A 13745-nucleotide genomic window follows, 5' to 3' on the forward strand; every position below is an offset into this window, starting at 1 on the left:
TTTCTCGCCTACTCTTTTAGGTTTCAAATGTACTTCTTTCTTCATGTACTTATGTTTTCTTACTATATAGTAGGCAAGTAGGCATATTCGGACGCACTTTAAGCAGATGTACATCCGAATCTCGTGAGAATTAGTACGTCACTCAGGTAATTCTCGCCTACTCTTTCAGGAATACTAAGGATTTGGACATACATATTTGCTTGTCTACTGCTTTTCCCCTACTACATAGTGAAGTAGGCGGTTTCGTACACATCATTGTCTTTATGAAAAGATTATCATAAATCACTAGATTTTTTCAAAAATGCAATGCACTTTCATTCATGAATGAAATACGGCTGTGTTTGCTTTTAGAGATGCACAGTGATTGAGAAGTTACGTTATTTGGAAGTATTTTCGTTGATGAAATAGAGTAAAATCAGGCAGTAGAGTTACAGTCAGAAAACGTAAGTCAGTTAATATTAACTTCTTGTTTATTGAACTGTCTTAAATCAATACTACATTTGCAAACTCCTTTAACAACTGTTAAACAGCTGTCACTCTCCTTATCGCAATCTGTGGGCGCATGACAATGGCCAATAAGAGAGCGTGCAAATGAGTCTCTCTTTCACTTTAAATAAGCAAGACACAAAAGCATGTGCAAATGATACATTCCAAAGAGTAATAATACCTACGCCAAAAATTTGTGTTCTCTGCTAATTACCTGTGAATGATGCGACCGTCACTATGTTGTCACTGGCATATGTAATGCTCTATACGTTTCCTTTCCCCTCATTTTCTCCAATTGATGGAAATCCGTCGTGGAGACGGATAACTTTAATCTCTGTGAATCCCATTAAAATCCTGTAGAAATGATCCTACAGGATATTTGTCTTGTCCTATAAGATTATCCTATAAGGCAATTACTAATGGAATCCTAGGAATGCTTCCAAAATATGATAGAAATTCTAATTGGAATCCTTTAGGATATTTTGCAGATTCTGAAAAGGGGATGTAAACTTTTGACCTCAACTGTAGTTTCTCAGAAATAGTTGTGGTTGTAACAAAGTGGTTGCTGAGCAACACACAGGCAACAAACAAAGAGGTGTATGTTTGTAGAGTAATTTACAACAACTTCAAATGTGGCTCAACTAATCAGAATCAAGGGCCGGAACTGTCCATTTTGTCCATTTTGTTTTAAACTCTTTTCACATTAAGGGGATCTGCTAGGCTTCTCTCCATTGTGAATTTTCATATGCCTGTCAAGATTTTCTCGTCGACTGAAACTCTTTCCACACTGTTTGCATGTGTGAGACTTCTCTCCAGTGTGAACATTCATGTGCCTCTTAAGGCTTCCTTTTTGAGTGAAACTCTTTCCACACTGTTGGCAGGTAAAAAGGCTATCCAAAGTGTGAATTTTCTGGTGGACGTCAAGGTTTCCACTTTGATTGAAACTCTTTTCAGGTTGAGGGGATCTGTTAGGCTTCTCTCTACTGTGAATTTTCATGTGTGTGTTAAGGCTTCCTCGTTGACTGAAACTCTTTCCACACTGTTTGCATGTGTAAGGCTTCTCTCCAGTGTGAATTCGGCTGTGGACATAAAGGGTTTGTTTTTGATTAAAACTTTTCCCACACAGATGGCAGATGAAGGGTTTTATTCCAGTGTGAACTTTCATGTGGTTTTTAAGTTTTAATTTTATGCGGAAACTCTTTCCACACTGTTTGCAGGTATAAGGCCTCTCTCCAGTGTGAATTTTCATGTGGACTTTAAAGTTTCCAGGATGACTGAATCTCCTTCCACACTGACTGCATGTGAAAAACTTATCTCCTGTGTGAATTTTCATGTGACTTTTAAGGTGTCCTTTTTGAATGAAACTCTTTCCACACTGTTGGCAGGTGTAAGGCTTCTCTCCAGTGTGAATATTAATGTGGACTTTAAGGTCTCCTTGTTGAGTGAAACTCTTTCCACAATGTAAGCAAGTGAAATATCTCCTAGTTCCTGTCTTATGAGCTCTTTTTTGTGTAGAAGTCTTTTCAGACTGTAAGGAACAAAAAGATTTTTCTCCAGTTGTGAAATCATGAAGATTCTCATAATGATCTTTCTGTTCGATTTCATTCAGTACTTCCCTCTCCTCTTTCAGTGGTGTTGGGTCTAACGTGGAAAAACAAAGAAATAAATGTTAATCCCAGTTTAATGTCACAAAGCAAGTAACACCAAAACATGTAGATATGCAATACATGTATGCTAGATCCTACGCCAGGGTGTCCAAACCTGAAACTATGAAAAATAGAAAAGGGGACAAGCTCCTCATTCAACCGTCAGATGAGAAATTCATCATAAAATAATTTCTTCTGAAGTTTTATTAAGGGGACAATGATAGCCAATCATAAACATGGGTGGTTACACTAACCTTTAAAATAGAAAACACCCCAAAACTGACTGTTTGAGTCAGAGGATGAGAAGCACATGGCCAAGTATGGTGAATCTCTGCTCTGCATTTAATCCATCCAAATGCACACATCCTGAGCAACTTTGGCACCTAATTCTAACCTGGTCCAAGGAAGGCTAACTGTCAGGCTAAGCTGGGTCCTCTAACACTGACCAATAGAGATGCATTGATATTACATTGCTATTACCACTGACTCTCTCACATACAATTATTTGACTTTATCATCACTCAAAACATATGAATTAAGAATGAGCATGCACATCAAATTATCTTCACTCAATGAACCTAGATCAAATTAGTGAGATTGTATGACTTTAAATTGTCATGTATGGTACTGCTTTTTTACCCTGATTGATTTGTTAGGTTATTTCGAGTCAGGTTTAGGACTTTAACCCCAGCTTTTCTCAGCATATTTTTTGAAACAGTCCCCGGGGCTTAATATTAAGCATTGATATGTACTTGTCCTTTGGGCAACTACACAAAATTATGAACAATGAATAATGAATTTAGCAGCAAGAAACCTGATTCACTGTCAAGGCAACTAGCAACCTCGTTGCCAGCCCCTGGCAACATGCAGTTAAAGAAGTCGCTACTACTGTGAACGCAGCTTAACACTTGAGGGCATATTCTGCTTTCACGTTGTCTCAGCGAAGAGCATGTGCGTTCTGTGTTACACGCTCATTGTGATAAGTCACGATATCTATGCTCCGCTCATGTTTGTCTCTATTCCTGAGGGGATGTGGGACTAAGGGTTTGTGTCTTGCGGCCCGGTTCCCTCTGTAAATCGATGGCCAGATGCTAGATCATGGGCGGAGCTATATTCAGCTCAGCCGTGCCTCTCTATGTGCATGCTTTTGTGTGTGGAGAGCCCCGCTGGGCGCAAATATATTTAAATACTATGTGGAGAAATGCTTGCGAGCTTTTTCTCCCAGAGTGTTTCAACACCTAGAGAGGTTATGGGGATGATCCTTTCTGTGTTAAGCTGAGAGTATGGCTTTTTGCTCCAGCTCAAGCTTACTTTGCTCTGGAATATGGCAGTCATGAGGGCAGCCATGTTCTAGCTGGGCTTCTATAACCAGGTTGGGTTCCCCTTGGCACAACTCTCTTGAGGAAGTGCTGAAGCCTTTGTCTAGGAATCTGCTTATTGAGGATAGCTGTGTTGCAGCTTGAAGGCTGCTTTCCTTTAGGGTTTTTGAATAGTGGTCTCCTTGAGCCTCTTGCCTAGACCGTGCCGTCTTCCCTTCTGGGTTTTATGTAAATAGCCCACTTTCACGTGTGAGATGAGTGGATGAGTGTGAGATTTCCTGGCCAGAAATTTTGTCCTAGTCCACCCCTGAGCTTCATCTTCAGTGAGCGGAGGACTTCACTCTAAGAGATGAGAAGGGAACTCCCACATTCACCTTGAGAGCGGCATGCTCATAGGCAACCCTCTAAACTGAGTTAGAGTTAGGATACCACTGCCAGCTCAACCATAAGGGCAGTCACATGATGGAAACTCCAGGGAGCAGCATGTGAGGCCAGTTAGGAAAGGCCTAATCCACCTGGTATTGTTGCCTCACAAAGCTCCAAGGAGCAGAGGACTTAACTCTCAAAGATGAGAGGGGGACCTAGATGCTTTCCTTGGAAGTGGCGTGCTCATAGGGGACCCTCGAGAGTGAGAGGAGCACTGCCAAGCTCAATGACAGGAGCAGCCTAACAGGGAGGCAAAAAAACCTGGCCTAAGAACCTGATATGACTGAACACAAAGCTTTAAGAGCAGAGTCCTTGGCTCTCCAATCGAGAGAACTCACATGCTCCATCCAAGACTGGTAGGCTTGTTTCCCCAATAACGGCAGTACACAAAGCAGCACTGCACTCATAAACACTGCTTTATCAGGCATTACATACTAGAGTTGGGGTACTCTGACTCGTACTCGGACTCGAGTCCGGTCTCGAGTACAATTTTTAGGCGACTCGGACTTGTCACGGACTCGGATGCATTTTTACTCGGACTTGACTCGGACTCAAGCCTTCCGGACTCTGAAAATATCCCGAGTCCGTCCGAGTCCAGAGACAGTTGACGAAAATGTCACTGACTCCATGCATTATCACGAAAGTGTTGTCCAGTAGCTACTTGAAAGCCGACGGGTTTATGCGTGCACACACTCAAAGCGCGATCACAGAACGCGCCTCTCAGTCAGTGTGTGAATACCGAGTTCTCTTTCGCTTCTAACAGGGTCTGTTATTGCTACACACATGCTCGTATTGGAGACTATTCATGTAAATGAAGTTGGTTTTGTCTTAAGTAAACCTGAACAGCTGGTAGAAACACTAATGTGTCAAAATATTTGATCTGTGCGTCAGCAGCGTAAACCTGCAGCAGCTGACCACGTCAAACAATAATCAAACAACAAAAGAAAAAGAGAAAATCACTCACTGTTCTTGACTGAATCACTTATTAACTGTAATAAGAATTATCTTTAATGTATACAGTGAAGATTTGGCAGTTTTTATTTTAACATTTATTACTTCATGAAATATCTGTCGTCTATTTCTGTAATAGCCTTTATATAGACCTACATAAAAAATGTAGATTAATATATGTATTAATACTTTTGCTTGTAAGTAATACTTGGAGTTACTTGCCTTGAGCTTGAGAATGTTTTACTTACATTAGTTGATTAGTTTTTTCTGTATTGAAATTATTATTATTTAAACATGGTGGCAGTTTCTAGCTTGAAAGAAAAATAATTTTCTAAACCTCTTTGCAGCAATAGTTTTTATGGGTCCAAAACCATATTGGGTGTGCATGATTTTTTAATAATTAAATGGCCCATCATCAATTATTCCTTATATAATGTAATTTATTGTAATTAATGTAACTATAAATGCATTCAAAAATAAAACAGGTCTGAGTTTGCGGTGACTTATGGAAAGTATAGGTAGGGCTTTATACACACTGTGTGTACCATTGTAAAGACTAGGTTTTTCCCTCACAACCTCATTTTCATTCAAGAAAAAAATAAGAGCATTTTCTGCTCTTAACGGGGTCATCGGATGCCCAAGCTGATATGATTCTTTAGGGTCTTAATAAAAAGGGCGGACTGTGATAGCTGATCTGAGATAAAACGCTCATGTCAATCAACTATGGTGGGAGTGGCCTCTGTCATGTGACGCCACAATGACAGGCATCTGAGAATGGCTCGATTTGAAAAAGGGAATAATATTTTTACAGATTAATTAAAAACCACTGCATGGATTTTTATCATTATAGGGTAGATTTGTACATACATTGCCAACACACATTAATGACAGACAGCATGAAAAAGGGAACTTAGCATCCGATGACCCCTTTAATATCCCATTCACCAAGATGCCTACTCATTTACCCCCACCCTTGAATTTATACATTTACTACATCGATGAATAAAGTCAAGTCCCACCCTATAATTTATCACATTCTAAGACCTGTTTCACTCTAAAATATGTCACATTACATAGATCAGCCATAACTTCTGTTGCATAAGTTTGCTAAGCAGTGCATGGACACTAATTACGAGATATTGTGAAATCAAAATAGCAAGATCCAATAGAGGTTTGCTTTTCTTACATTTCAACTGACATTGCATTTTTCGAGTTGTAAAGGTTAAAAACAAGGGTGCCAAACTCAGTCCTGGTCCTTGGTTTAGCTCCAACTTGCCTCAACACACCTGCCAGGGGGGTTTCTAGTATGCCTAGTATAAGCTTGATTAGCTGGTGTGTTTAATTGGGGCTGGATCTAAAATTTGTAGGACACCTCCCTCCAGGACAGAGTTTGGGCAGCCCTGGGTTAAAACAATGTTAAGATACTGACAAACAGTAGTGTTTCCTTGGACTCGGACGGACTCGACTCGGACTCGGCCCTTTGGGACTCGGACTTGAGTCCGACTCGGCCCATTTTGGACTCGGACTCGTCTCGGACTCGACTTAGGTGGACTCGAACCCAACACTATTACATACAGACAAAATTAAAATTACATCTAAAATTTTCTGAAGACAGTCGGTTTCCTTCAGAGATACAGTGATATAAAAACATTGATTTAAAACATAGAGTGCTCATGTTTATTCAACAGTCAATGCCTTTTGGAAAACCTATTTGTGGTGGTCAATTTTGATAGGGTGATTCGCCACAAAAAATCAATGTATGGGAAACACCACAGCTCAACAACATGAGCCCAATTTAAGCCTACTCATCACCTTAACTTTAACTGTGTTTGTAGTTGGCACCACTAGCCAGACTGATAAACAAACACAGACCAGTTAGCTTTGGGCCAGATGCATGTCTGATGAAACTCATATAACAGTGCTTCTCAAATGTTTTACAGTGGTTCTCCTGTTTTATTGTTGTTTTCCTCTATTCTGATCATTTGGAATAAGGATAAAAAAAAAAAAAAAACATGCCAGTAAGTTCAAACATTAATTCAGTATTTCCTGAATATTGTGAAATTCAAGATATCCGCCCCCGATGATGTCACAATATGCAAATTAGATGAGTATATTTGAAGAGTTCAGATGCAAAACCAGCTAAATCCATCTGACATCTTTCTTTTAAAAATGCATTTTTATCAGGCTCAGATATATAGGTTTCTATGTAAGTACCGGTACTTCTGATTGGGCTAAGGCTGGAATTTAACGAGTTTGAAGAAAAAGTATTTGATGGACATATAATATGTGTCGAGAACATTCACTCAGTGTGATTATCTTTTTTTTGACCGGGATGGCTTTTAGCTGGTTTTGCATCTGATCTCTTCATTTACACCCCACTTAAACTTTTGGTAATGCCCAACATTTTTCTAATTTACAGTAGATCTCTATATTTAAGCCCTTTCAAGCCACAAGCTTTTGAAATCTTGATGTCAAAATCGAGCATTTTAAAAAAAAAAAAAAAACCTGGCGCCTAAAGGGTTAATCACTGACTCTCTAGATGGTTTAAAGCTGCAGATTCCTTCACTAATGAAGATGCAGATTTGCAGATTTTGCAGATTTTCTTGGAACTATTATTATTTTGTTGTAAATTGTAACAATATTGACAATATTGCATTTAAAATGTAGCCAACTTTTAAAATGTAAAATGCGCACTTAATATTACCTTTTTTTATATATAACTTATATAAAATCAACATTTGCAATCATTTGGATATTCAGGGAAAAATGCATTCTTGCTCGTATTTTAAACATGAAAAACAATAACTCACACGGGATGTTTCTTAAATCGACCTCTATGTACAGTCTTTGTCAACATTTGTTCTTCATGCTTATAAGTGCTACAAAGCAGCACACTCTGGTGTGGATGCAGTCAGTTTTGACTGCAAAAGAAAAAAAAAAAGGAGGTAACGATGTCATTTGACCATTTACTCCAATTTTCTTGTTTTTATACTAAAAGTGGCATTTTGCTTGTCAAAAGTACATGCTTGGTTTTAATGTTACTTTTGCTCCACTTTGATGCCTCCAGAACAGTGATGGGGCCTGTCCGTACCACCACAAACTCAGCACCAAGATCTTCTTAGATACTTTGCATAATTAACCAAAGTGCCGGAAATCAATGGTTTTAATATTAGATGCAGACATTGGGTTTAATGTTACAGAAAAAGATTTTCTTAGGCTAATTCCATATTATTGTTACAACTTAAAATGCATGTCATAACTATGCCCAGTGTGAAAGCAGGAGGCACTTGAAAGCAGCATTAGCATTTGTCATGTGATTTCTGTCAAATGTCTCAACATTTGGCTGCAAGGATCCAGGATCAAGAGATAATCCATCACGAAAACTATTTCATAGGAATCAGCGAATCCTGGGTGAAAAACTAAACCTCATTGTTTCAGTGACACTCAGGCACAACTATAGATTTAAATTGATTTTAGTGGCTTATATGTTTATATTTCAGGCCTGCCTGACCATTCTGTTGCCCTGGATGTAAAGACACACTAGAACTGCATTTCTCATGGTTGAAAGAGTTCATCAATATCCAGACATACAAGAAGCATTCCTGGACCCACACGACAAAATGCTCAGGAGGAGAGGCAGGTAATCCACAGGTTTGGATTTTACAATTTACTCATAACTAGATAGATATCACTTCCAGATCAAAAATTAGGGGTGCACCGATACTGGTATGAGGTACTGTACGAGCTTGACGAGTTAATATCGTTTTCTCACAGACATTACTGAGAAGTTTGTAGTTCTGTCAGATATGTCAAAAACAAATAAGTAAAATGCACAAGTTATCTAAAGATAGGGAGAGAGAGGGGGGCGGGGGAGCGCAGTTCTGTTGGGTGATCTTTATTGATGTTCACTCACTTAGCACATGCATAATTTGGATTAAAACTAATTCGGAAATATAACATTTATAGGGGCATTCACTATAAAGCATACACAACTTTATTGGTGAAAATATCACTGTTAGGAGATTTATAACAAGTAGTTCCCTGCATTATTACAACAAAACGCATGATTACAGTAGCTGCTGCAATGGAGCAGCTCTAATGCTAATAAATTAAAGATGATGTACCATAGAGCAAAACATGAACAGTGAAAGTAACGAAAACTTAGGTGTAAGTGTTAAGCAAAAACTAAGTGTAGATATAACTGAAAGATATACAGTCAAATCAAAAATTATTCAGACACTAGTATAATTTTTATGTTTTTTTTTTTAAATTAATGTGCAGGACACTATAGTTCATTTATGTAAATCAGCAAATTAAAGTAAAAGTGTGACATATTATACCCCCAAAAATTTTCTTCCAGTAAAATTGATCATTTGGGATCAAAAATAAGTTCCATTTTGCAGAGAAAAGCTTGTGAGTGATTTACGACTCCATGTATAAATTGCCGTTCCAGCTGAATGCACGTGATGGAAATTTACTACTAATCAAAGAAATTGGCTTTACTGACTATATGCGCATGATAATTACATGCAATTTATCGTGCAGCCCTACTCTAGCCCTATGCCTAAATCATACACAAAATCACTTTGCTGTGTTTCCCACAGGATTTTTTTGAGACTATGGAGGATAGCTGGACCTTGGTCTGCCTGGGGGATCTGGGGCCATGGTCTTGTGTAAGAAAAATGTACTGTACAGTTTAAAGTTAAATTTGTCTATCTGGTGCACTTTGAGAGTTCAGTATTAAGAGCTCCAACCCATGCACAGTGTGGAAATTTAACAAAAAAGAAAGTCTATGCCAGGGTTCCTCAAATCTTACCCAGGATGGACAGTCCACTGCAGAGTTTAGCTCCAACCCTGATCAAACTCACCTGCCTGTGATTTTCTAATGATCCTGAAGACATTGATTATCATGATCAGATGTGTTTGATTAGGGTTAGAGCTAAACTCTGCAGGAAAGTGGATCTCATGGGCCAGATTTGAGGATCCCTGGTCTATGCATTGACTGAACCCTCTTTTTAGATATTGTAGACTCTTAACCCTCTGGGGTCGAAAAACGCGCCGGCGCGGTTTGTGGCCATTTTTCTGATAACGCCAAAACGAACTTCAATTTCTCCGTCATTTCTGATCGTACAGATAAGAGCAATACATCAATGGAATCTGTAAGGAATTCACTTTTATGTGTGTATACTCATAGTAACAACAACACTCTGTGGTTTTGTGAAATAAAGCAAACAAACAGGGTATGCAGTCTGCCGCGTTGTTGTCTGTGATCGTCATTAAGAAATACGTCACTAAAATGAACTAAAACTCAGCGAATACAAAACGCAGAGACATGAGAGAGAGATCTATAGAAAGCCTAATATGTCTACTTTTAAATGAAGTAAGTCTTATCGAAAAAAAATATCGTGTGTTAAAGTAATCTGTATGAAACCAACCCCATGTGCAGTGTTTCTCGTCAGACCTAATTATTTTTAATTTGTTCACGCCCACGAGCTGCTTTCGGTTTGTTATTATAATCAGCCACGTGGAGGCGCGTGCGGCGAACCGCCCACATCAACGTCAACAAAGCGGGAGATTCACTTCACTGTTCGGCTACTCACATCATCTCCGCTACTGCATCTTGTTACTGGAAGAAGACGCGCTGTGAGGAGGAAGATTTATACAGTATTTCCCTCAGAGGAAGAGCGCGATGCAACGGGCGGCGAGATCCACCGAAAGAGTAAGTCTTTCTTTTATTAGCCTACTTACGTTAGTTGTTGTGTTACTGTGATATTCCTGACTACACGTGTAATTAAGTGAAACGTTATGAAGTATGTTTCATTTCATTGCGTCGAAATGTTTGATGACGCCAGGATGTTTTTAATGTTCTATAAAAAAAAAATGACGCGATATAACAGTAATAGTGTTTACACTGTAACACTGAATGACAGAGTCTAAGATTGTTTAGACCAAACTACTGTCATATACTCTGTTCACTAATAGATGTTTATGACGTGCTTTACAATAGTACATTAGTTTCTCAGACATAAAATGGCTTTGTATTGTATAAGACATATAAAGCATGCTTGCTTATGATTATAACATCACATTTATTTATTTATTTATTCATTCATTCATTTATTTATCGTATAACAATAGGATAATATTAGTTTAGTATTAATACTATGTTAATGAATAGATGTTTAACGTGCTAAACAATAATGATTAGTTTCTCAGATATAAAATGCCATTTTTTAAAGACAGTATAAAGCATGTGTGAGTCTATGACTACAAAATCATATTATATATATATATTACAGATGCTCCTGATATTAACATGCTTACAGATGTTTTTTTTTTTTTTTCTAGTGATCTGATTCCTGCACCACAGATGAATGCTACATGAAGAGTACTGTACCAACATCAGATGTTCAACTACACTGATTTTTTTTTATTGTAAAACAATTTCCTGTTTTTTTTTTTTTTTACTGATGATGAGTTTTGTTTCTTAAATCCATGGAAAGAAGCAGCAATCACTTAAATATCAGGTATAATTTACTTGTTTCACTTGTTCTTGATCTTCATCTTCATCTATGTATATTTTGATGATACAGTGTTGTAAATAAAATACAAATAGTCTAAAACTCCATTCTTTGAATCTTTCATTGTTTCTACCTGACAGTCACAGTGTCATTGATGGGCCATTAGGGAGGGCTCTTTGTCTCTCAGGTGTGAATCACTAAATATTCATGGTCGTTGTCACTCCCTTGCATATTCCCTTTCAGTCACAAAACATGTTTTAGAAAATTTAAGTCAATATATTGTTTTCTGTAAATGTGTGAATGAGATGATTTTCACATCATTTGGTAGGAAAAACTCTAGACTACCACATCCAGTTCTCAAAAGTCTAGTGAGCTAATGTTCTGAATGTGTTTCATGGCCTTATTTCAGTGACTTAAAGATTTTAGTTTTTCACTAACCACGCATAAACATTGTTTTCTCAAAAACACAAACATGTACATTAATGTTGCTTGCATATTATTGTAGCCCAGTTTGTGCTGATTACAATGTAATCAGACTTTAGCCATTAATATGTTTTTAAGATACTGAAAAAAGCACAAATGTGAGGGCATGTCAAAACTTCTCCAGGGCCCCAAAACACCCTCAGACCCCAGAGGGTTAAGAGTTTTGTAAATAGGTTTTAAACTAAATATCCTAGCTAGGACACATAGTAGTAAGATATAATTCTCTGTGAATAAGGCCCCAGATTCTGCCTTTCCTTTAGAAGCTGGAGAACCACTTAAGATTTCAAAAGGCACCTTGACAGTTTGTGGCCACCATCAAAAAAAGTCTGGGGTGACTTATGCAAATTCTCTTTTTTTTTTTTTGTGTAGATTCAAAGGAAAGGTGATAAATGAGGAAGTCTGGAAATGACTGAAGAAGGCAGCTGTGAGGGAAGGCAGTAATCATCAGAACGTAAGTTCTTTTTGAGAATGTGTGCATTGTTTATTACAAGATGTGTTTTCATTTAAATGTAGTAATGTATACTGTTGGTCAAACTTTGAAATTAATCTTAAAATGTAAATCATTTCTGTGATCGAAGCTGAATTTCCAGCATCATTACTCCAGTTGTAAGTGTTCAAAATCATTGTAATGATTTGCTGATTTGAAGAAACATTTCTGATTATTATCGGTGTGGTTGAAAACAGTTGTGCTGCCTAAATTTTTGTGTACACTACAGTTCAAAAGGTTGGAGTCACTAAGATTTTTTTTTTTCTTTGGGAAGACATTAATAGCAAGGATGCATTTAATTGATCAAAAATGATAGTAAATACATTTATAATGTTACAAAAGTTAAAAAAATATATGTTTTGTTCGTTTTTGTATTCATAAAACAATTCTGAAAAACCACAATTTACACAGAAATATTAAGTAGCACAACTGTTTTCAACATTGATAATCAGAAATCTTTCTTGAGCATCAATTCATCATATGAGTGATCATGTGACACTGAAGACCGGGAGTTAAGGCTACTGAAAAATTCAGCTTTGCCTCACAAGAATGAAATACATTTTAAAGTGTATTTAAATAAAAAAAAATCATTTTAAGTTAAAAATATTTCACAATATTACAGTTTTGTACTGTACATTTGATTAAATAGACTTGAATAGACTTCTATCAAAAAACATTGAAACACAAAGACTGCAGATATTTGACTGATTGTGTACATACATTAGCAACATTAACAGGGTGATCCTCCCTTTCAGGTGCCAGAGAATGATATTGGCAGTACAGGCTCAAGATGGCGAAGAGGAGGAAGAACGTCTCAGGTTACGTATGTAACCCTGGTTCCCCGAGGGAACGAGATGCCGCGTCGAAACGCTAGGGGAATGCCTTCAGCGTGACTGTGCTCTGAATCACATGTGAAATCAGTCCAATGAAAGAGCGAGACGTCATCGGCGGGTGACATCACCAACCAGGAAGCTATAAAGACACATGTTGGAAACCGGCGTCAGCTTCAGGAGAGAAGCAGCGCTCGCAGGGACGCAGGATGAGGGCCTCGAGATGCGGCGTCTCATTCCCTCTGGGAACCAGGGTTACATACGTAACCTGAGACGTTCCCCTTCAGGAACTCGAGCCGCGTGGAAACGCTAGGGGAACGAGATGCCCACGCCGCCAGAAACCAAGTCCCTGCCTAGGAAGAGCTAGGACGAAGGACGGAAGAGCCAGGAGCGACTCGCAAGTCCAGGTCATAAAACCTGACAAAAGTAAGGGGCGTGGACCATCCCGCAGCATTACAGATGTCCTGAATAGAGACACCTTCGAGAAAGGCCTTGGAGGCAGAAACACTCCGGGTTGAGTGAGCCTTGACCCCTAAAGGAGGAGGGAGACCAGAGGACTCATATGCACTAGAGATAGCATCCACAATCCAACGACT

General features: G+C 38.4%; 1 long non-coding RNA gene across 1 annotated transcript; it reads left to right on the forward strand.

The window, feature by feature from the left end:
* Positions 1-8368: 8368 nt before the first annotated feature.
* Positions 8369-13130, forward strand: LOC127161000 (uncharacterized). The gene is made up of 4 exons (XR_007826905.1): positions 8369-8468; positions 9433-9501; positions 12202-12283; positions 13075-13130. It is a non-coding gene; the product is annotated as an uncharacterized LOC127161000 (long non-coding RNA).
* Positions 13131-13745: the final 615 nt, after the last annotated feature.

Source organism: Labeo rohita, unplaced genomic scaffold (genome assembly GCF_022985175.1).
Source record: "Labeo rohita strain BAU-BD-2019 unplaced genomic scaffold, IGBB_LRoh.1.0 scaffold_52, whole genome shotgun sequence".
Lineage (NCBI taxonomy): Eukaryota > Metazoa > Chordata > Actinopteri > Cypriniformes > Cyprinidae > Labeo > Labeo rohita.